At 43.8% G+C, this 25,205-nt stretch overlaps 1 long non-coding RNA gene across 1 annotated transcript; it reads right to left on the bottom strand.

Annotated features, from left to right (window-relative positions):
• Positions 1-5,428: 5,428 nt before the first annotated feature.
• Positions 5,429-23,446, bottom strand: LOC112948607. The gene is made up of 2 exons (XR_003249657.1): positions 23,280-23,446; positions 5,429-5,467 (listed from the first exon to the last, which is right to left on the bottom strand). It is a non-coding gene; the product is annotated as an uncharacterized LOC112948607 (long non-coding RNA).
• Positions 23,447-25,205: the final 1,759 nt, after the last annotated feature.

Below are 25,205 nucleotides of genomic sequence, written 5' to 3'. Positions count from 1 at the left end.
GCCAGCATTTGTTAGCCAGTATTTTTAATGACAAAAAGGTTCATTCAAAAATGCCGAAATATATCGATTGATGTATGTTTAGGAGGATGTTAAATACTCTAGGAATGACAGAGACAAGCAGCATTCCTCCACAGGATTTAGATCCCACACAGGAAGATTCCCCCCTGCACTGGCCGGGCTTGGAGGCACCTTCCACCTGAAGACACCAAAGCAAGACTCAGACATGCTCATATGAGACTGATATGAGACTGTTTCCAGCATACGCTGCAGGCAACAACTGTTATAATCTCCCGATTATTGATGAGAAAAACTGAGTCATAAAGTCATTAAAGGGTTGGGATTTTGGCCCTACCAACAGAACACCCGGCTCCTGCCCCCGTGCCTTAATCCCCGGTAACACCTCGCGATTCTCAGCGAAGGCCCCTGATCCAACCAGGCACTTCTGTGCCTCACACTAACACACCCCAAGGTAGGCGGATGTCGGCGTCGCTCCCATAACCACGTGCAGTCRCTGCCTTACCCTGCTGCCCTTATTATAATGGAGTGGTGTCATTAAAGCTAATCCTACAGGGACTCACAGGAGCGTGTGACCAGCATGAAAGCGGCAGGGCACAGTTCRCGAGCCTCCAAAGCAGCACTCGCTGCAGCTCGCTTTCAACAGCAAAAGCCTCATTTTAATAAAACAAAAASTTTTTTACTTGGATAAATACTGGCTGCTTCAAAAAGCTACTCTGCTCTCAAGGCTCCCCAGCTAAATGCCACCGCAGCTGTAAGGGCCAACCACGTGCGCGGGCGGGCTGGGATTTACCCGCACAAATAAAGAGCACAGCTTGAAACAGTGACTTCTTCCCCATCAAAAGGGGCTCGGAGGCAACTGGACGGTTTGGATGAGGCCGAGGACGGGGCTTTCTTTGCTTTCAAAGGGCACCGCAGTGAATAGAGCAGCCCGTGTGGCCCTGGTGGCAGGGGACGCTCTGCCACCCGCCCCAGCCCTCACAAGTCGCTTGAAAGACTGGGTTTGAGGTCTGCTTGGGAGTTATTTTGTTTCTCATTTTGCTGCAGAATTTCAAGGAAAAACTGAAATACAATCAAACCCCTCATTAGCTGTTTTTAATAGCACTACCTGCCCAACCTTCCACCTCCACACATGCCAAATAATAAACGCTAACAATTACAGAGAAGCTCTGTCACATCACAAAATGTCTTTGTTAAAACAGCACGAAGGAACTAAGTGCCTCAATTTTATTAAAAACAATTTTTAAAGAACATTAGATGTATTTTTCTACATGTCACTTTTTTTTTTTACTTTAGGCTGAAGTGGGAAGAACGCAGAAAAATCCATTTCTACCTTGTTTTCATCTATAGCTTCATTCACTAGCTCTTTTTGACTACACATGCTGAAGTAAAGGCCCTATCATGGAAATAACATTCATAAACATTTGGAAAATCATGAAGTATTCACACTATTTCACTTTGAAGACTACTTTTTTAATATAACCTGCAGGATTTAAGCTAATCATGAGATAAGAGGTTCTTCAAAAAGTCCTGTTTCTTTTTTATCACATCTTAGACAAAAAACCATCTTACAGAGGGGTAGGTGACACCTAAGCAATGWATTGCAAATAAATATGTTCTATCAAGATGACCAGTTTTGCACTGTGTTTCAGCTCAGAAGGGAAGTGCTCCAGTAATCCCAGCAGTGGCTTTGACCCCCGTTCCATTACACACACAGAGCAACCCAGAAAGACATCTTGTTCTCTGAGTGTCCTCTGTCTATTCACCTTATAACCAACCCATATACACAACAAAAGTTCTCTACTAATGGCATAATACATGATGTGTTATTTAGAAGATATAAAATAATTACAGTCTTCCTAMCTCAAGGCAATTTGATTTTGAGAGTTATGTTATCATGCTTAAAATTAATATGCAGAGAAAGACTCTATAAAGTCAGAATAAACTAGCCACAGATTTAACCAAAGATGAAACAACAAGGTATTACAAAGTTATTTTAAAACCACAGAAAGTATATCCTTGACGTGTGGTACATTTTAGTTTTTAAACATCAGGCAGAAATGACAGGGATATTACTTTCTATAACTGATCCCACAGGACTACCTGTAGAATTGGTATGAGCTTAATATTTCATAATTGTTTCACCCAAGCATTAAACTATAAAACACCTCTGTCACTGCAGGCATGACTGCCTTGTCTTCAAATAAAGATGAGCACTTTGGCATATAAAAATTCTCCAAGTTGCTGCCAAGATCACATGGAAAACCTCCAGAGCAATAACAGACATTGGCTATGCCAGAGGTTTAGGGAATAATAGCTATGATCTTCTCACTAAAAGCCCACGGGGATCTAATTCCATCGAGGCTAACAGAAAGACTCCCCTTTGACTTGAATTATTGAATTACATCGATTCCCTTGTTGGATTATCTGACATTTAAGAAAAATAAAATTCTGGATCTTGTTAAAGTACAGGGCTTAAAACTATTAACTCCCAGGAATGTATTGATTAAAATATCCATTAAACCCATCATCACTCATTAAAAAAATATGTTCTATGAAGTACATTCTACGAACATGTTTGTGTACTTGCATTTAAAAAGAAAAAAGACTTTTAAAAGGTTTATCTGCTGTCACTGTAAAGCTTATTTCCCAAGGCACCCCAGCATATGAAACAACACTGGACTCTTTCCCTTTATCCGAGGTATCCAAAGAGCAGCGACTGTGCCTGGAAAGAACATTGTTTTGTGCCTATGTAATTTCTTACTGACAGGTTGTTTGAAGGACCTTGTTTTAAAGCTGGTCCACATCACTCGGAGGGTGGAACTCAGTGTTAAGGGATAAGCCTGGAAACAACAAATCCTAATGAAATTCCTATCCATGTTCTGAAGACTGAGATAGATATCCTAAGGAGTTTGAAGCCTTCTGTTGGTTTAGAAACATCTCTTTCCTCTTCTCCCTCTTCCCTCCCATTGCATCATAGCCTATGTATTCAGAGGCGAGGAGATAAGGGAGGCAGAGAGAATTTTTTGGTTTTAAATATCACCAAGTCATACTTGTAGACTAAATCATGGAAAACACATTCCATGAGAAGATCACAATCTGAAGCAGATGGGAAAAGGAGCAGAGCCAGGCTGTGCTAGGAATATCATCATAAACCCCTTTTGTATCTCTTGGTCCAGAATGAAATAATTGAAACATCTCCTTTAGATGCAGAGAACTCTGAGTTCCCTCTAGGCTACAGTAACACTGGGAGCCTTCGGCAGRCAAGGAGAAAATGCTGTTTTAAAGGAAATTGGGGTTAACTTTTCCAAGCAATGTTTCCAGCCACCAACACCTATGGGAAGAGTTCAGGAGGAGGAAAGCAAGGACCTCGGCGGGCAGTGCAGGGAGACACAACAGCGCTCAGACGTGATCCGCAACGCAGAGAGCAAAAGGGAAACCAGAGGCAGTCATGGTAAGAAGGCCGTAACTAAGAGGCCCCCAACAGCAACAGGATGGAGCAGGGGTTTGGGGAAGACAACGGGACACCAAGACCTCTGCTCTGCCAGGTTGAGCTTTGGTAGTTCCAGGCCATCCYGCACAGTTTAAGGCAGCTGAAGGCACTTGGTTCTCACAACATCTCTGCCGATTTGTTAAGAAATAATAGTTGGCAGCTAGCAACAAACAGGGCTCAGATGCTGCCAATTAAATCTGTGGATGGCGCGCTTTAACAAAGTTACCCAAATGCCACCCAACACGAAGTCTCCTGACTCGAGCTGGTGCCTCTGCTCCTCACCTGGGCACAGTCCTGGCCCCACACAGCAGCCGCTGAGGGGCAGGGAGGAAGCAGCCCAGGGCTGCCACACCAGGGAAAAGAAAATTTGTACCTGCTCGCATCCAGCCAAGGCTGAGCCCCGTGCACTGCGTAAACACTCAGGGCAAAGGAGCTAATCTCCACACTCGGCCACGTCTTGGCACAAAGTTCACAGTCGCTGCTGYTCCCTAGGCTTTCAGCTCCCGGTTTCCACGCGTGTTTCAGTTTCACTGTGTAGGTGCTGCTGGCYGGCGGCCGGCTTGTTTGGAAGTCACGTTACAAGCGCAAGGTTTGTGCCCGGGCCGCTCCCGGGACTGGGCGCCTCCATGCCGGACACGCACCATCCCAYGGGCGACGCGCTCGGCCTCGGAGCACAAGGTAAACTGGGAGCTGAAGGCACCTCTCTGCCCTCCCTGCCCACGCTCCCACGCAACGGAGCCTTGCGGCGGGGGTTGCAAATGTCCTTGCACGCTGGGGAGGGCTGCCCTGCTCCCCTGCAGCGCTCTGTGGTGCTCGTGACTCGCGAGTGACCAAGTGCAGTTCATGGAGCAAAGCTGCATTTGAGGGCTTGGGGCTCTGGGGTGAACGGGTGGCTAGGAGTGACCACTAAAAACTCAGCTCTGCCCCCTGCCCAAAGCCAAATCCACCTGCTCCCAGCACTTCCCAGCACCACACTCAGCAGMATGAGCAGTTAAAAACCAAAACAACAACAAAAGGCAGCTTTATTACCAAAGCGCAGCAAGAAGCTTCCTCCCCAGGAGACAGACCCTATAAAAGTCAAAGCAACACAAATGGGTTTCACCATCTCTCTCAGCTTTGCTTTTTCAGTATTGGTTCCATCACCAGTCATGCGACCGTGCTGATTACTTGACATCATCATGTTTACTATTTTATGCAACAGTTCAATATCTGCGAGCAGTTTCCAGTCACGTACCCACAGTACAGCTATAAAAAATCCTTGTTATTCTCTGCTATCATTTGAAAACATTAACTAAAAGTAAATCTAGAATATGAACCCAATAAATTCAAATTCTACACACAGAAAAAAACAGTTATTTGACAGTATGTGCCATTTATATTTCTCTTTCAGATAATAATACAGCAGTTTATATACTTTACCACAGTGGATCACCAAGTTTTCACTCATATTCTCCAGAAAAGACCAGCATTTCTGATTAGATGACCCCAGAGCTACCCACAGCTTTCATGCACCAAGTCCAACACCACGCAGAGTGATCCTGGAGAGCTTAGGTAGGATTTTAATTACATATGTGGTGCTTTTGCCTGGATTCAGTCCTTGTGCAAACCCACTACAACCAGTGACATGTTTCCATAGGATAACATGTTCTATATAGGATACACAATTCCACSAGCAACGTGGCTTTGAGGAATCTTAAAAATCACTGAAGGCTGTGCTATTGCGATGACTAGACAAACACATTTAAAACAGACATCATTACAAGTACTGCTTCTTTACAATTACACATTTACAACAGAAGACAGAGTCAGTAAATAAATACTTATTCTTACCACGAGACTGCTGTCCAGAGAAAGTCTTTTCCCAAGCTCCCTTTTCTGTAGCTGCCTTTTCCTCTCCATAGCTGAAGTTACTTGTTTTCCTTGTGATCTACTAGAGACGTCAGACTGTTTCCAGCATCACTGAAATAAATAAATAAATAAATAAATAAATGCACATTTCAATATCCTACTTAACAGTCTCTGTCTTTCATCATTAACTTTGTAATAACCCAGCAGTTAATGACTTTGCATCTCTGGTAGGCTGCATTCCAGGAACAAGTTTTCTCTGCCAAAAGAGCTGAACTGTCCAGACAGAAATCTATTTGGGTCACTTTAAAAAATAACAACATGAACAATAATAAGTAAATAAATAAACCCCTGACTCTTTTCTAACAAAGCCGGGAGACAGGTTTGCAGAGGCAATGAACTACCTGGGGCCAGGAGGGGAAGCTCCTTTCATTTTAATTGTGCCCCTCCGTACGCTGTCCTCGTTGGCACATCTGCGCGGCTACCAGGATGCACCAATTTTGGACCTAATCCTGAGAAGTTCTAAAAGCTTTCAACTCCCATTATCCTTAATGAGACACAAATGCCCTCAGCACTTTTCTTGCATTTTTAAGGTCAGAGATTGTGCTGCGATAATCAGAAAGTCTTACTGCCTCAACAGAGCGGCCGGGGAATTTCACCTAGTAAATCTATAATGGAAGGAATTAATCTTTACAGTTTCGTAGGGTTTGGCTATCCCTGGATGATATTTTCTGGAAAATCATGCCATAATTTACAAGTAACAGTTCCTGGTGATGGACATAATTTAGCATTTTAACTGGCATGTTAAGAATGTAACACTTGTCCTGCCTGACTCCGGAGCACAGGCAAAGTCACTGAAGTTATTTGACATTACAAGGCAGAAGTAGCGATCAGAACCTAGCAGCTGACATATCCATGGATGTAGAACCTAATACAGGATTTTTCCTGAAGCTCATAGCAACTACAATTTACTGTATCAGGAGACAACATCCTATAGCTGCTCATCTGGGCTAACTCTAAGGACAATGAACTTCCACTGCAAAAAAAACTGCAAGTTTGTCCACTATTTTTAGTCCAGACCAGTTGTAGAAGCCTTCTTGGAAACACAAACCCAGCAAGGCTGTGATACTCATTAGTGCTACTCAGCCTACAGTAATCCATTGCATTTGACTGAAAATTAAGTCCCAGCAAGAGGCAAACCTGTCTAAATGCTTCTTATCCCTCGTGCTTGCTGTGAACAGCCCCTGCACTTGCAAWCACAAGCTGTGCTTGCGTTTGGCTGTAGGGTACCACACCTGGCATCTTCAACACAAACTTGTCTATGCTCCCAGATGTGCTCGTGTGCCTGTGGACACACTTGACTTCTCACGCACTTGTGAAGGAGCCCGTCTGTTACTGCAGCAGTATGAAGATTATCAAGATGATGCTCCAGTTTTTCCCCAAATTGCCCCAGAATGGTCTGCCACAGGGACGCGGAGGCTCCAGGAATTTTCTAGTAAAACCTTATCCATGGGAAAGCCAGAACTGGACAGCTACTGAGCTGCTCCAAGGTTAACTCGAGGCATCTATTAAATTAGTACCTGGTCTCTCTACACTTGTTTGGTCCTTTTGGTTTACACTTGTGGAGAACCAACCAGAAAAACTTGTGTTTTTTCTCCAAACGCAAATAAATTAGCCTCTATACACCTAAGTCTAAACAACACATACCCTGGTGGAAAAAAATCTCAGTTTTTCCTCTGGATCTTTTTATTTGTTTGTTTTGCAGGGTTATCTTCTTGCTGTCGGACTGAAGCTTCGAGCATTGTTTAACTTAGAGGCCACGGAAGTGGAGCTGTATCACATAAATGCTSCTGTTTCCTGAGCAGCTCTCATGTCTCCAAAGACAGACTCTGCCAGATTTTAACAAGCACACGGGCAATTTATTACTCTGTTCTCGCGAGGGTGCCAGGAATGAGCAAGCGAAGGAGTTTAGGTAGCCTCTGCACTGTCCTTGCAGCCCTCATCGTGGCTGGGGGGCGTTGCTTCCACAGAGGCAGCTCCAGCAAGCAGCGAGCGCAGCAGGTCCTCGCAGGGCGCTACTGAGAGCTGCTGTCGGAGCAGTTAACCCATAGAAGGTCAAGCATTTAACATGAGTAAGCACCTGAAGTCTCTCCAGATATTTGGGGAAAAAAAACCCAAATTCTAGTTTACTTAAGGATTATTGTTCCTGTAGTTTAGATGCTGTGCTGCCTTTGGCACAAGAAGTGCCTTTATCACATAGCCCTACTTAAACACTACTCATGGGCCACGAAGGATCGCTCCCCAAAGAGTTAACAGCCTAAGGTTCCACCCAGTTAAAAGTTTGAATCAAAGGTATTTATCAAAGACAGAACAACACATCCCATGTATCAACACGTACCGGTGCCTCAAAACACCCAACTCAGAGGTCTTCAGAGAAAACCGATCATTACAATGAATGATTTCAAAGAAAACTGATCATTACACTGATGTAGCACTTAATATAGAAAAAAGCTTTCCAGTGTGGATGGCCGTATCTGCGCAGCAAGCTTCTGGCACCACAGAAAAATGACCCTCTCTGGTAAAACCACCGTCCTCTGAGAAATCTACAGACCAACCAACATAATCCAAAAAAGAGCTTGCACCTCTGCTAGAGAGCTCAGCACAGGATGATGGCTGTCCAGGAGGAGCAGTCCTAAAATGCAGAAGTGCCAAGAATCAGTTTGCCCAATCATCAGAAATACTGTTGCTGTGTTACCAAGAGATCAGGATAGAAATGTATAATGTTTCTTTGACCAACGTACTAGCTCATTTCTCTCAACAGGAGAGTCCCACAAGCAGCATTCACACYTGACCTTCCATTTAGCTCGGTTGACTTGTGAACATCTGCTGCAAAGTCCCTCCTGTTTCTGGTGCTTCACTCATGCCTCGCTCACCTCTGTGTGCGGCTCAGTGTTCATGGCCACATCTTACACTGCTCTGTGCAGTGCCCCGGCAGAGCTCTTCAGGAAAGGCCTACAGAGCCACCTGTGTCATGAGCTACAGGCTGAAAGAAAGCAGGTCCCAGATGTCTGCCTCGAGTCTTAATAGTTTTTCATTGAACTCAGGGAAGAAAGCTTTCTAGTACTTGGAAGAAAGTCTTGGGGGGAGGCCAAAGGGGCACCTCGCTCCTYTATGGTACTCCCTCGCCGCTCATACAGCCAACAAGCCGGAGGCATCAGCACGATCTTAAAATGCAGTAATTTTAGTACTCAATACAATGGTGTTCATTACTTCAGGAGACGGCTCTGAAACTATGCCCTGAAGAAATTCTGTGATTAACATAGAAAAGCACTGTCTATAACCCATGAAAGAAACTTCTTGGATTATCCCTTCTTCGTTTCTAGAAGTAACAGAGTATGATTGATGTATATTCCTTTTGCAGATAAAAAGTATCACATTATATTCCTTAGATAAGCATCCAAGGTATTTTCAGGCAGTCTGAAGCTGTGCAGTTGCACTTCAAGAGCCGTGCCAACACATGCCAGCTGGGGACTAGTACATAGTAAATCTTCTCATAACAGGAAATAAGTTGTATTTATTTTTCTCCCTTTGAAATTAGCAGTTTTTGGATTTAGCAGTTACAAGAGGTAACAAAAATGACACCTCCGGAAAATAATGTCTTTATGTAAATATAAATTATAAAATAATTTATATACATTCAGAATAGATGCAAAGCAGCCAGAGAACCGGCTTCTCCGCCCTCAGCTCAACACATCTTACCAGCGACACAGCAAAACACGTGCAGGGCAGCAGCGCTCGTCGCCCCACAGCCTGCTTGTCCTTCGTGGTGTTAACGCGAGGGCAGGGTTTCTGATGAGAACATCACACTTTTAGGCATTGCACTGAGGCCAAGGCTTCACAGAGACCACAATTAAACACTTCTTCCTACTTGGACAATTCCACAGGTTTGAAAGCTGTACATTAGAAGTGAAGGTGAGACACCCAAGTGGTATCAGCCCTCAGGGAGGAAAGGAAAATAACACAGCGCCACTCGCAGAGGCCGGCTAGCACTTACAAGGAAGTAAAACCTTTTATCCATGCAAATTTTATTTAGAAGGTGGAAGACTGCATGTGTCTATTGATCTGTGCAGTGATTCAGTTTCTGGAGAACCCAATTTTAAACGTCCCTCCCTCCTTATCTCGCGTCCGCCATTACGGAGCCRCGTTTGCCATGGCAACACCAACACCAAGGCCTACGTGCTTGGTTTTGCTGTGGCCACGGTAAGCAAACGAGTGGAAAAAGCTTTAAGTACTGCATAAACTATCTGGTCCTTCTCCAAATGGGAAAGAAAACACTCCCGAATTAGGGAATCYCTAATTCTGTAGCAAATACATGTAGTAATTCTGTGCAGTAAATCTATCAGTGATGCATCGAAGTCTTCCTGGGCCCGAGTCAGTCAGAAATCCTAGTTATGCACCAAGTAGTTTGAGTATTTCTTGTCTTTTCGAACAGCACAGCAGTAAAGCCCTGGGAGCAGTTCCCGCACAAAACCCCACCTTTGCAAAGGATGAGAAAACTCTGCCTGCTGATTAAAACCGAGCCACGAAAGCAGTTTCGCTACCACACCCTCAGCTCTCCCTCTCCTGGTATTCAGCCTGCTCACGACCTTCGGCAACGAAATGGAAAAAAAAAAAAAAAAAAAGAAACAATTCCAAAATCCTCTTGAGAGCTGATGTTCCAACAGCAACGCTGGGGACATAGGAAGCTGCAGCGACATGGGTGTTTATGCAGTTTGAAAGCGAGTTGTGTTGTGCATCRCGCGCAGCCGGGCTGCACAAGGGGCCTCGGACGCGCAGGTATTTGCTCAGGCCGGTCAGTGCTTTGGTAGCACCAACGTGAGCCCTGGACGTTCACACCCACGGGATCTGGCTGTTACTGAGATAAGCGAGCTGCGTTCTTGCAGGGAGGAATGTGCCATGTGCTAGCATTAATGAGTTAATTAAATTAGAAAAATTCCAGTGCAGGAACCTAAAATGCTTAGATGAGTCAAATACTATGGGAATTACAAGGCAGCTAACGCAGCACTACTGCACTGTCCTGCTGCTTCTCTTGGTAGCCTGATTGGCTTTGGAAAGTTATATTAAAACAAATATTTTAGGACAGTCAAATTGCTCAGATGAGTCTGAAAAAAATCAGTTTTCCCTTGGATTAACTATTTCAGACACTCTGAACATCTTATAACCTTTAAAACCCTTCAAATGATGTCGCAGCTGCAGCAGTAGTTAGACCCAAGCATGTCCTGCGAGCTACTTTGTGATCCAAAACTCCCCARTCCAGCACTCCTCTAACTCCGGTGGCAAATCGTCCCCTGGCCAACCACAATGCCAAAATAAAGCACCCCAGGGAAGCAGGGGGAGGATGGGCTAAGACAAGGAACCTTATCATCTTTGTATGACTCTTATGCATAGCAGTTTACAAGGAAAACTGAAGRCAGAGGAATTTGAGGACCAAAATGTGGGTCCCTTCTGTCCTCACCCCAGCRTCTGGGCAGGGAGCAGCAGAGCACATTTTTGACTGGTGGTCTCTTTCCAACACGGAATGAATTCTAAGCACAAGGTGCTAGAAAGATGGCAATTAAAATTATCAGCTACTAAACTGCACCCCGTATAAACACATTTGTCCATGTAACTTGATGCTTCCTGCAGATATTCTTCCATTCATTCTCCCACCAAAACAACCAGTAAACCTTTCAATGGCAATGCTCCTAGCATTTAAACAAGTTAAGATTAAGGGATCATATTTAGCAAATCCAGCAGTATGCTCAAAATAACATATATCAGAAAACAGGGAATATGGTACTGTTATTACTATGACAGCTGTCAAGATGAAATGCATGGAAGCAGTTCAAAGATTTTTATCTTGGTATCTCATGAGGTTAATTAAATGGATGGATTTTATTCATTTAGAAGGGTAAAGTGGTTTGCAGTAACATAAAATGGGAGGGCACAAGATTTTATTCTTTCAGCAATAGCTAGAATGGGTYCTACAGATACCGCTTCCATATTCTAGAATAAACATAATTCATCTGATGCCATTTTCAGCTCTCATTTTTTTTTCTGGGGGAAAAAAAGACTATGAACATTTATAGACTAACATAATCAAAGCTTTAACCTTTTCAGCATTTTGTATTTTGATTAGGTGTCCATTTTTATCATGAACTTCCATGGGCGATGCTGCAGGGAGAAAAAGCTGAGCCAGTAAATTACACCAAGGAATGCTGAAAAGGTCAGAGGATTCCCCTTCCCAGCTTGCTTTTAAAGAACATATGAAGCATTCACATCATGCAATAGAGTTACTGAGACAAAAATGAGAAAAGATAAGCAGAAAGAAAGCATGAATCTGTTGTCAAGACAGTAAATGGTAAGCAAAGGGGAAAAAAATGGATACATTACAGCGTTATCACCAATAAAAAGACAGATTATGACAGTGGTGTTTGTGTGTCCTTCTTTCCACTCCCTGCACTGAAATCAAACTCTTGCAAATGCTATTAGACCGGTGTCCAAGAAGCGGATGATTCAGCAAGATTGAGKTTTTTCAGACTGAGAAGATCATCAGACCCAAATCTCCCATTTCTTTAGCGTTCCAATTTCTCATTACTATATGTTGCTTTTTACTATACGCTATTATAAATGCATATGATGCAGGTAATTGTATGATGAAGATGTTTCACCTCTCCCAGCAATGTGTTGCTGTTCAGATTGCTCCTGTGCAAGCAGCAAGCCCTGAAACCGGCTACGGCACCGGGACCTCTGCGACACCCTCCCAGGCTCGTCTCACCCGAGCCCCAGCTGAGCGGTTCAGGGCTCAGGAGACAGTTCCCAGGATCCCAGGAACCCTGACTTGAAACCAGGCACCTAAAGGGTTACACAGTGATTTCTGAAGTTCAAAACCGAATGTCCCATTAGATACCTCAGGAGTTCTGTGGATTGAGGCAGGTAAGATCCGAAATACTAGATGCAACTTATTTAACTTGAACGTCATTATTAAATCTTGGCTGCTCTTATAGCAAAATATTGATTGTATCAAAATGTTAATGTTTTATCAAATGTTAATGTTTTGTCTAAATGCTAAAGACTAAAGAGAAGGTCTTAGCACACAGGATTTTAATGTCAGTACATAACTGGATCGTATGGAAAAAAAATACACAGTAGCTAAGCATTTTAATTATATTTAAAAGAGTTTCAATAATAAGTTTCAAATGATATATCAAATTGCCTGGACATATAAGCTTTCACATAATTATGATGTTTATCAGCAAATTCATTTCTAACACAAATGAGCTACCTAAGAAGTACCTGGACAAAACCCTTGGGACTATTTCTGTGAAAAAAAGTCTTTCTTGTTACGATTTGTCTAACACTGTCAGTGACAGAGACTGAAGGGACCCACACTGATTCCACAGCCCAGACTCCAGCCTCATCCTTATTCTCCAAGTAACACGGCTGGCTGCAGCAGGGCCAAATGGGAACCTCCTCAGCTTTCACAATGAATTCCAAAATCGTCACCAAAGGAAGTCCTACCTGGTTCAAGAAACCAGTAAGTGGCCCACACGAACCTTACGTGGTTTGGTTCTCCCAAAAGCAGAGATGAAGACGAGGAAAGGACATCTATTTACTAATTCCAACTCTTGAACATGAGGAATAATTATAATCATCTTAATTTTGTGGCAATGTTTAGACCTCTGTTTTCACTCTACAGAGCACTGTAAAATGTTCACGTAGCCTAAAGGAAAAATCTCCATATAAAACATTTCCTTGGTTTCTAGTGTCATCTTCACCTGTGCACACTCTCCTCAGATAATCAAGCTCATTTGCATCAGAGAGAATTTTTCAAAGCCTAGACTGCACAATTCGTTTCTAATGAAGCTGGGGCCTTGTGGGTTGTTACACAGTGTCTAACATTTCACCTTGCTCTTCAGACACTCCCAATGGGCCAGGGTCTAACTCTACATTAAAGGCAATAATTTTACAATGAAGATATTTGTTCAAGAACAGTCCAGAAAAGCAGCTGAATCAAGCTCATAATCCCCCTTTGTCCTATGAACAATATGGGAGGATAAAATACAATGAAATATGCATGATCCCTCCATGAGCTGGGAAAAGGCTAAGTAGGAACAAGCTCATTTTGCATATCTGCCTATGCTGAAAATAGCCCCTCGACACCACCAYGGCTAAAGCCAACCCTGAGTAGGAACAGAAGGGCGAGTGACAATCTCTTGCGGTGACAGCAAAAACAAAGTTGAGGCCACRTTTCAAAGAGTGGCCTGGGGCATGGGAATGGAACAAGAACATGCAGCTTCATCAGGCCGAGAAGCTCCGGGTGCTTTCAACAGAGGACACCATACATAGTTTTATTAGATCTTTATTTTCAACCATTTCTCATTGTTCTGCCCCAAATATCTTTGCTGCATCCTGTTGAATTGTAGCTAACCTAATTAGAGCTACCCCATCAGTCACCTCTCTGCTCTGCAGTCACCTCTGTCTTCTGAGATGTGTAAAGGAKCAGTGGTAGCAGAGCAGAGACTGAAAGTGCCAGAACTAGTATGAAATACCGAAGCTCTGCTCCTCTGCTAAGACAGGTTTGGGCCCTCAAACCCTTCACACAGTTCCCAGCCTTCACAATTTGAGCCAATCGAGGGCACGGAATGCACCCTGAGCAAGTTTGCAGATGACACCAAGCTGGGTGGAGTGGCCGACACTCCGGAGGGCTGTGCTGCCATCCAGAGGGACCTGGACAGGCTGGWGAGTTGGGCAGAGAGGAACCTCATGAGGTTCAATAAGGACAAGTGCAGGGTCCTGCACCTAGGGAGGAATAACCCAGGCATCAGTACAGATTAGGGCTCGACCTGCTGGAAAGCACCTCCACGGAGAGGGACCTGGGAGTCCTGGTTGACACCAAGTTAACCATGAGTGAGCAGTGTGCCCTCGTGGCCAAGAAGGCCAATGGSATCCTGGCCTGCATCAGGAGGAGTGTTGCCARCAGGTCAAGGGAGGTGATTCTGCCCCTCTACTCAGCTCTGGTGAGGCCGCACCTGGAGTACTGTGTTCAGTTCTGGGCACCCCAGTATAGGAGRGAYGTGGAGCTTCTGGAGAGGGTCCAGAGAAGGGCAACCAGGATGATYAAGGGAATGGAAYATCTCTCGTAYGAAGAGAGGCTGAGTGAGCTGGGCCTGTTTTCTCTGGAGAAGAGAYGGCTCAGAGGGGATATGATTAATATGTATAAGTTCAGGAAGGGAGAATGCAGGGAGGAAGGGGACARGCTGTTYTCACTGGTGGCCAGCGATAGGACGAGGGGTAATGGCCACAAGCTSRARCAYAAGAAGTTCCGTCTCCAGGTGAGGAGCAACTTCTTTACTGTTAGGGTGACAGAGCAGTGGAACAGGCTGCCCAGGGAGGTTGTGGAGTCTCCTACTCTGGAGGTCTTCAAAACCCGCCTGGATGCCACCCTGTGCCACATGCTGTAGGTGTGCCTGCTTGAGCAGGAAGGTTGGACTAGATGATCTGTAGAGGTCCCTTCCAACCTTATTCTGTGAATCTGTGAATCTGTGAACATCACCAAGGGTGAAATCCACTCTGGGGTGCCCCGACGCAGCCGAGTGACAACAGCAGCTCAGCTCTGCACCTCCAGCTAYGCAGTGGGGGGTACTCCCCACCTTCCAAGGGACATGTATAAAACAACTCCAGAGATTTCTCTGGCCAATTCACAGCCACTTCATTCTCATCTTAGTGTGCATCACCATGTAATATCGAGACTATACAATTAAAAACAACAGAGATATATTGACTACACCATTGAGGCGACCTACAACTGAGTGATGTTCTGCCCTCTTTCCAAGCCACACAGCGGGTGACAGAGGCCTGGACAGTTCTGGCACACTGAGCAGCCCTCAGCCTCCAAGAGGGGTCTCATCTCCTGYGCTAGGCCCCAAGAGTATAGACAAACTTGACGAATTCAGCGGTAAAGCTGATTAAAGTATTGACTTGTGGGGGAAAGATGAACAAATCTGTTTATTGTAGTTTCAAACAGYGACAAGAGGAGACGAAGATGGGAAGGAACAAACACCTACCTAAGTTTGAGGGATGTGCACTAATGTTAGATATGGTGAGGAATTGATTAGGGTATTGGCAACAGACTGAAAAGAGAACAAGAGGGGGAAATGATGTTGAGTACCTGAAGACATTACTTTAAGTGAAATCCAATACAGAGTGATTCCTAGAGAAGCAGTGCTACAGTTGTCATATAAAGAATAAGGCTACAGAAATTTCAGTATGATAAAGCACAAGCGATGCTGCCATGGACGAGTGGTCTGAAGACAACGAAGGAAAAAAAAAAGAAAGAAAAAAGAAAGAAAAAAAGAAAAAAAAGTTACCTCTGCCTTTCATCTCAGCGTCTCTCTTTATACACTGTAGTGGTTGATCCACATTAGGGACTATTAGGCCAAAGCTTTTGCTTTTGGAGGGGACAGCCAGATGTGCTCTGCAGACAATGAGGTGCCTACGGCCGCCTTCTTCAGGTTCTCAATGTGAAGACTGGCTGTCACACATCGACTTTCAATTTTTCTATCTGCCAGAAACTTCATAAAAATGTAAATTAAAAAGTTTTTGAATCTCCCATTTAAAAGGTTCAYGACTCTCCTACATTTATGTCATCCAACCAGTCTTTAACTTATCTGCACTCAGCTCTACCAAGTGAAATGTAAGAGAATGTCTAGTCTGCCGTCACGGATAACACTGGCATTATGGATACAGTAACATCCAAGAAATAGAAAGAAAGCAAAACAGTAAAATTCTCTCATACTCCTCTCACTCAAGGGTGTCCCTGTTCATAATGCAAATTAAAAATCATTAAGCTTCCAAAAGTGACACACACACAAGACACTTCAGAAGTTTCTTATCCATAAAATGGGAAAAATATTTTTGCACGCAGGTTTGCCACTGGATTTCTCTGCTTTTTCTTCTGGAATTCACAGTAATGACTCAAATGGTTTTCCCAAGTTTTTTTTTTTTCTGGGAAGTAATGTCGTATGGGCCTAGAAAAGACTTTTAGAATCCCAATTTATACATCTTCAAGATTTGTTGGAATAACTGAAATTAAAAGGCTGTTTGGTCAAGAATTTTGGTTGATAAGAAATAAAGTATACTAAATACTAATTATATATAAGTATACCAGTACTAATGATAAAAATACTAATTTTAACAGGGAAGGGGACAGAGCTAATGCACTCCATATTTTAAATGATGCATTTTGAATTTTCAAGTGCATTTTGAGACTAAATGCAACCTTTTAAAAACTCKGTTCAGCAAGAGCTGCTTTTTGTTGCTGTTGTGGGGGTTTTTGGTTGGTTGGTTTTTGTTCCTTTGTTTTTTTTAAGAGAAGACACTTTAGGACATTGACAAGCAGGAAAGAAGGCACTAATATATAACATAAACCTATGCCTTTTATAGAATAAGAGCAAGGAGTCTGCCAGGTACAGGTGCCTAAACTGGGCAGCCAAGCCCTGAATCCCTGCTTTCCGCACAGCACAAACCTGCAGCCCAGCAGCAAATCAAGACTGAAAAATACAAGCGACAGAAATGKTTTCCTATGAACATCCCAATACATTCCCAATCAATAACAGCGTGACAGAACTGGGGCTTAAGGGAGAGAAGTTATTAGTTCTAGCCGAGGCACATAATTAAAGACCAGACAACTCTTAAAATTTCTCAAGCAGCGAGACACGACGAATGGCAGCCCGAGACCTTTCACATCCTTCTACTAGTGCCTGTTTTTTTTCCCATTCATTTGGTGCTGTCTTGCATTTACTGTGCAATTTTAACATAAAGACGAAGATCTTAGTCTTATATGGGAGCACTGGCAGCCAGTGACATAGCAGGGAACTGTTTATTAGCACACAATAGACCATGCTTCATTTTAATGGCTTCCTTCAGTAGCTGCTACCAGCAGATCCTGCCTTAAAGTTGAGCTAAAACATTAAAGTCATTAATTTAGAAGCATTTCACATGTGCTACTGTAGTGAGACTTTTGGCCCCAGCTACATATAGGGATTGGATAGATCTGATTATTGTTAATTGGGATTTTAGCCTTTCACCATCAGGGTCCTGTTCAAGCTGAGACCAAGCTGGTATCGGAGTAGAAGTCATTTCCATCAGCTGGCTGTTCAGAAATCTCTATGAAATATCGCACGTTGGTAGCATGGACAGGTGTCTATATAATTAAAATCGCAAGCACAACTTCCCAAGCACAGTTGGCACCCTGGAATTTTCTTATTATGAACTAATCTACTCACCCAGCTCATAAATGGAAAGTATTCAGGAGCACTGGGATGTCACTTGAAGGCAAGGAGGATACAGTGCTCTTTGTTAATCCCATAAACAAAGTGCCACTGTTTCTATAGCCCTGTTGAATCCCCAGACAAATGCTTTTGTGTACCRCACAGATTATTATACAGGCTAGTAAAAACCATGAATTATACATAAAAAGACCATCTTTAAAACCCGATGAAAACCTACAGTGTCGTGGGTTGTGCTGCAAAGTCTCACAGCAAGCRGCAGTTAGAGAGTTCACTACAAAAAGAGAGTTCCACCCAGTATCAGCAAAGCAGAATCACACAGAATGTCTTAAATATCCAGGAATCTGCATTAATTAAGCTGATATTCCCAGAAAACCTCACGGAACTGGAATAGCTTTTGTAGCCAAATGCACACAAAAGGACTCGTTTGGACGAGATAGACCCATTTCTCCACAGGAGCTGGTTTCCATGATTAGGAATCACTGCAACACTTCTATGTTCTAGAAGGATTTGGGGAACGGGTAGGGAGAAGAGCATTTAACGGTCTTTGAAAGTTCAGGTCCATAATTCTAAACCTAGAGCCTTTCATCTGTTCTTTAAAAGCAGAGATTGAAACAAAGTTCTTGCCAAAAAACGCGTGACGACAATCTCCATCATCACCATTAGTGGTGATCAACCACTAATTTCCTTTCCGAGTGCTAATTGCAACGGCGACGCACCTAGTGCTGAAGAAATCTCATCATTTCCCAATTTATATTCCTTAAAACTAGTATGTATCTCGCACACATTTTGGAATAAAGAGTTAAAAGGCGGAGGGAAATAGAAGCGTGTAGAATCAAGGCGAGCATTCATGCATCCCTTTTAACAGCTTTCTGCCACATCATCCAGAAGAACATATACATATAAATATGGATACATATATTCAACTCTAACTGAACCACAAAACCAAAAAGTTAAAAATAAATAAATAAAGGACACACATTAACAAATTGCAGATGCATGAGCCTTATCCAGAAAGGCCTCCCAAATCARCAACAAGGGAAAAGAGAAAGCAAATCATGCAGAAACTATTTAATCAATGAGTAAAGACAATTATAACATCTGTTAATCTTTTGTGTAGGTTATAATGAGATGCTGCGGGGGAGTAGCCTTTAAGGGGGGAGGTAGGGAATCCTTTAACATCTGCTGGAAGGGCAAAGACTGTGCAATAAATGACTTTAAGTGCAATCAGTAAAATGAGAACTGTGCAGAGTTCACAAAAGRCCTATATAAGAGATTGAGGATAACAAAATATTTTGCCAAAGGTCAACTCCTGCAGCACTCGAGGCTGAATAATCACTGCCTGTTTAGAGGCCACATCAAAAACAAACGTGACTGTACCTCTGAAAAACAATTCCTTCCTCATTTGTGTCATTATAGCAAAAGCACATGCTGTTGCTCTATATCATGTCAGCTTAATGACTTATTAGAGCTGTATCTATCAACCTTGAGCAGTTCAGAATAAACAGGTAGGAATGATGTATTTTAGAGACCAAATTCAGGCCAATTAGACTGATATAGCACTGTGGCGTGCTGTAAAAGCAATGTGATTCTTGCTTTAAATAATTAATCATTTGGTAGCTTCTTTAAAAATCCAATTATTTACTCATTTTGCCCTTGAAAACAACCATATGCTGGAAGCTGTTACTCTGAAAATGCGAGTCCAAAAGCGATTTATCCAGTTTCGCATGGCCCTCTGCTGGTAAAATAACCCCGTTTTGTCAGATCCAGCAAGCAGAGCAGCTCAAAACAGTGTCCCTTTCACAGCAAAYATATGCTGTGCCCTAGGAAAGAGCACATAGACCAGAGCACCAGGGYTTTGCCTAAGTTAAGCCACTACATAATCCCATGCCTGAAGCGCCAGGAGCTCTGCGCTTCCTGCGGCCTGCGGACACAGCCGGGAGCATCGCATGAACCCCAGGCTCCGAGCAGGGATGGGCACTGGAGCAGGCTCTTCCAAGCAGGGCCACCCTCTTGCTCTGGTGCCCAATTCCATGCAGGATCAATGCACACGAGGGACTCCAGGTTGCACCATTAGGCAATTCTTAATTTTGCTTAAGCCAAGTCAAATTAGCACCAAAGCACCGTAAGAGAGAGTCATATTCAAAACAAAAATGCTTGTTACCATCCAAAAGCATCTGYGCTGCAAAGGAGCCCCTTCATCTCCCTCTTCCCCATCCCCACTGCCACCACAGCGCGGTGATTCCGCACGGCTCCCATCAAAGCAACGCRGACAATGAAACACGCGCTGTGGTCGTGTGCAGTAATTAACTCCTGTTATTTGCATCACTGTCTTGGTAACAAAGAAACAAAAGCACGTGCTAAACTGTTGAATGTAACAACTTAGATAAGGATAAATTATAATAATCAATTAGCACTGTCAAAGAAGATCATTTGTGGCCCAGATGTGGTGCTGCGCGGAGCTACTGGGTGCGCAGCAGCCAAGGCTAGTTTGGCTCTGCAAACCACAGTGCCCTGTTGTGGGAGCCTTGTCAAACACGTCATTAAGCAGCAGCACTTGTTTCACTGCATCCCAATATGAATTAGACCCTTTCTCAGCAACAGAATTTTTATCCACTGTTTTATTATCCAATCTGCTTTTCGGAGTCTACGCCGTTCGCAGCCTGCGGCACCGCGAGCGGCTGCAGCACAAGCCACGTCCACRGGACTCACCTCAGTGGCCACCACTGCGAGCATTAAAGATTTAAGTGCCTTTCAGGTAACAGCTATCCAACTATTCGCCCCCAAAATATCATGACTAATTTACAGAACCAGCCAGAAATACCCACTGTAATTGTCATTTCTGYACACTACATGAAGGGTATCATTAGACAAGAACAGTGCATTAAGTGTATTAATGGTTCATGTCTACTTAACCTCTACAKTTACCCTATTTTAAGTAATAAAACCAGGTTTTAGACACTAAAACTTCCACAGGTCTATCAGCAGCTTTACTATGGATTTTACTTAAACACACGCAGTTACTTGAGCACAACTCCCATCCCAAGAGGAGCTCAACACAGCCAGAGGCTGGAGCTGCCCAGCACCTCGGCGTGGATGAGCCGCGCTGAGCTCCTTAGCCAAGGCGCTTCCCTTCACACTATTGTTCAGGGCGTTTATCCCGACGACAGGGCCCCTTGTCAGACCATGACAGGCTGGAGGCTGCACGGATTTGGTTTCTTTTCAGACTGCAAGAAAGCCTGAAGAATTGTGAGGCCGTGGGCAATTGTCCCCCGCGGCGCCGCGAGAGGACGACACTGCATTGTGTGCGGCTCCTCGGGCCTGGTTCTCAGGCCTGCAGCTTTTCACCCAGGGAGAGCACAGCCAGGGCATCGATCACTCTGCTGAGCGGGGATCTCGTTCTATACCCTCATTTGCTACGTTGGAGTACAATGAGAAAAAGGAAATGTAAATGTAAGGAGGAAAAAAAAAGTTCAGAATGGAAAATGGAAATGAGATGGCCTCAAACTCATCAGGCTTGAGARCCTGTTGCTGCACTTGCAGAATTGAGTTGAAGATTTGCTCCTGACTGAAGTGGAAGCAGCATCCAACTCTCCCGTGTTACATCTCACAGGGCAGGATTTCCATTTGTTAGAGCTTTAAGCTTCTAAGCAAGTACACGCAGCTCCCTTTATGCGCAACAATAAAAGCAGAGAAACCCGTGAAGTTTTCTGAAACAGGTGTAAAATTCATAAGTTACAGCCTTGCAGTTAAAATCAGTTTAAATAAGAAAGATAAGCAGAACCTTCTTGTTTGTTCATTTAAATCTCATTTTTAGTTGTTTTGAAGATTTTTTTTAGGCACTTGCCAACATGATAGCTGAATGCTCTGCAAGTAAAACACGCTTCTCAGCTCACAGACCATCATTACTGGCCACAAGCTGACAGAGGGGCTGAAACATAAGCCCACAGAGCCAGCGCAGTAGAACCCACCTCAGATCTACTGCTTCAGCCCTAAACCCATCCCTTAACCCCAGGGAAAGGCTCACGACCCTCTCTTCTTCACCTCTAAATTCATGGGTGGCATCTAAACCACAAAAAGGTCTTTTAAAAGAACTTTTTGCTTAACACTTTCTGAAGGACTAAGACGGACACCCAAACAGTACGCCAATCTCATGGCAAAGCTAAATTTATAGAGATATATATATATAAGAAGGGATGCTTCAATTCCAAATACAGACAGAACAAGTCATGAGTTGCATGAGTGTCTTGGCGTGCCAAACCACATGATAATAGCACCACCAAAAACAACAGCAAAAGACAGACAGGTYTTGATCTGCTCTAGAAACAAGGTCACTTGAGAGTGAGTGCTGCAGCCACTGCCACCCAGACCTTAACAGGAAGCCCTACCAACCTACTGCTGAGTAGGACGGACCGGTAAACAGAGTCAACAGCAAGAGAATCAAAAGCAAATTGGTAGTGCTCATAATTAAGGAGGAATCCTCTAATTCTGTTTTATTGATCTGTGCTGACTTACCCTCATATAGTTGCCAATGAGAGTTTCAGATTTCTGACTGCGTTCTTCAGAAACAGGCTGTATCTCCCCAAAGATCATTAAACAGAAGAAAATAGTAATAAAAGGGTTCCTTGTCCACAGGACTGTGATCAGACTGATTTCTGGAACAGGCAGCACATTTGAAATGGTAGTAATTTAGAAAGGGCTTCTGATAGAGCATTTGAAAGGGAAGTGCRAAGTTTCTTACTAGCTTTGGAAGCAGGTAAGCCAAGATTCAATAAGGCATGTCCAGGGGTCAGTTTGCCCTTCTGTAAAATGGGAATATCACTAAGATAACCCCACCTAGTTGTTGTGAAAATGACTTCATTAGTGGTCATAACAACTACTCTATCTCTCCAGGAGCAGGCACTACAGAAATACAAGTCTTTTTTTTACAGCAGTTATTAGTGTAGGAATGTTTCTGATCTCATTTCTTCATTATTTGAAGGCTTTCTAATGTATATCCACAAAATAAAAACGAAGTCACTGTGACAAGAATTTAATCCTAAAAGTGGCAGTTTTTAAAGCACTGTATGTTTTTTTTTTCCTTTTAAACCTAATGTAACTGGAGAATTTGAGCAGGCACTAAAACTTGAAATATACAGGTTTTGCTTTAACTCTACTTTGCATAAACAACCAAGCATTTTCCAAAGAAAACTATATTGCAAACTAGAAGGAAACAATAAAAATTAAAATCAATTTTATGGTTTTAATTACATGCCTTGGACTGACAAACTAAAATCTCAAGAAAGAGTACTTTTTAATTCAGATAATGATAATACTCATATTTTAAGAATTTTAAAATTTCATCACCTATTAACAGAATTACTTCAGTGTAATCTCATGCACACAAAAGCCAGAATCAAGTTTGCATTTGCCCTTTATTCTGCTACTGAAGCACACTCAGATGCATGGCTGCAATTACTCCTAGCAACTACATACTTGCTGCTCATTTAACTCAAGCTAAACTACAAACAGCAATTCTGACCCCCCAGTTATAGAAAAAAAAAAAAAAAACAGCTTTAGAGAGATGATAAAAGACACTAAAACAGCAAAAGTCTTACTTGTAGCATGCCAGCCCTGGAGAACTCAGAACCGTAAAGTCTTTGCAGTCCAGAAACTCTCTCGAGTTTATCCAGTGTTTATTTACCAAGCTTTAAAAGTCTGTGGTTGGGAGAACAGAGTTAGCTTTCTGCACCATCCCCAGCACTGCTGAAGTCCTCCAGTAAGCGCAGACCTGAAGTTTGCTGATAGTTGGGCTTGCTGCTGCTCTGTAGTTGCTCAGTACTTGTAAATACAAGCTCTGTGGACAAAGTCCCAAATGACATCACAGGCAGCTGCTTAGTGTTGAGCCTTTATTAACCGACTGTCAAAAAAAAAAAGAAAAGAGGAGAGCAGAGAGAGGAGCACAAAGTACCCTCCCTGCAGCACAATTTGCATCTTAGTAGGAGTTGCAGCGCTGCACACACACACTTCTGTTTACCCAACTGCTGCTTTCTGAGGATGAATAAACAGTGTTTGCAGGGAAAACAGAAAATTAAGAACAACCTAACCAGTTTCTAAATGGAAAAAGCTCAGGAAAAAAAAAATAAAATAAAAACTGCCAGCACAACCTCTATTAGGATTTTCTCCTGCATTCTCCTAATTCTTGTGTTTATTTAAAAAACATGTTACTAGAAGTGCATATGTGCATGGATTTTAAAGCCCAGAGCAGAGGACCTGAGCAAGCTGACACGTAACTTTCAATTAATTCTTAATTTCAAGAGTCAGAACATTTTTGAAAAACTTTTATCTTTGCAAGATTTAAGAACATTCAACTTTTGTTACACAATGTTTGGAAGAAAATCCTTGTGCTTTTGGAAGTTGAAAATATAAGCAAGAAGGAAACAGCGTCAAGCAGTTACTCACTAGGTGATAAGGGGAAAAAATATTGACCTTTCCGAAACGCTTGGAGCGGGAAGTCCAGAACTAGCGAGCGTTTGGGGCAGAGCCCCAAACTGGGCCTCTCTGTCCCTCCCAGCGGGGCAGGGCGCCCAGAGGACCCTGCTCCAAGCCCCCAGTTGTGGGGAGCTCCTGCTGAGAGCAGGGCTGGAGGCCGCTGCCTCGTTCCTGCGACCCCGGCCTTGCGGGGAGGCCTCGGGAGGCYGGCGTGGGCCGCCCCGTGGACAGCGGCGCTCCGGGACACCCCTGCCCGCTCAGATCTGGCCCYGCATCGCATGGCCCACAGGTAACGAGGCAGCAGAACCAGGAGTGGAGCCGAAGCCAAGTGTTGTGCAGTGTTCACATATGGAGCAACTGAAAATATCAACCCCAATCTATACCTGTCTATAGGGAACAAACCACTGTCGGGTCAGATCCCTACTGGCTCCACGCAGCTCTCAGCAACACACGCTAGGGCAGATCCGTGGCCATGCCCAGCGACACACACCTCATTCAGCCTGATGGCCGCGGCACCCCTGCACTCARCAGGACGGCTCCCAGGACCACACACCACATCTCCACCACAAGCTTGGACCTCCAAAGGACATCTCTTACGGATCCTCCTCCTCCACGTCCCATCAGCCCTTGGCCCACGCAGGGCTGCCTAACGGGTTGTATTCACCACCCTGACTCAAAGCCCGGCATGGGACTGTCCCTGCCATCATGCTCAGCTTGAGCTCAAGGCTTCACCTTGYCCGCTCAGAGCTTCATCTCCCATCCAGGAGCCTCCAAAACTGGCTATGGGAGCGATCAGCCCTAATGCAAAACACCCAGGAACTTGAATTCCTAAACCTGCGGACTCAGTCCCAGCCGCGCGAGCRTGGCAGGGTTCAAGCAAACAGGCCCAAGGCGACTCACGCTTACAGGCCCGTTTGCCATCCCACCAGCAACAAGCCCATCTGCAAGATCAGTGGAAGGGTTAGATTTTGTTTAAACCTGGGGCTAATTTGCAGGATGCTCTCTCAGACCAAGGGTGAGATGTAATTGCACCTGCCATTACAAAGTTTTAT

This window comes from Nothoprocta perdicaria, unplaced genomic scaffold (assembly GCF_003342845.1).
Source record: "Nothoprocta perdicaria isolate Ctin4 unplaced genomic scaffold, notPer1 scaffold_27, whole genome shotgun sequence".
NCBI classification, from domain to species: domain Eukaryota; kingdom Metazoa; phylum Chordata; class Aves; order Tinamiformes; family Tinamidae; genus Nothoprocta; species Nothoprocta perdicaria.
This window is presented reverse-complemented; position numbering and strand designations above follow the sequence as displayed.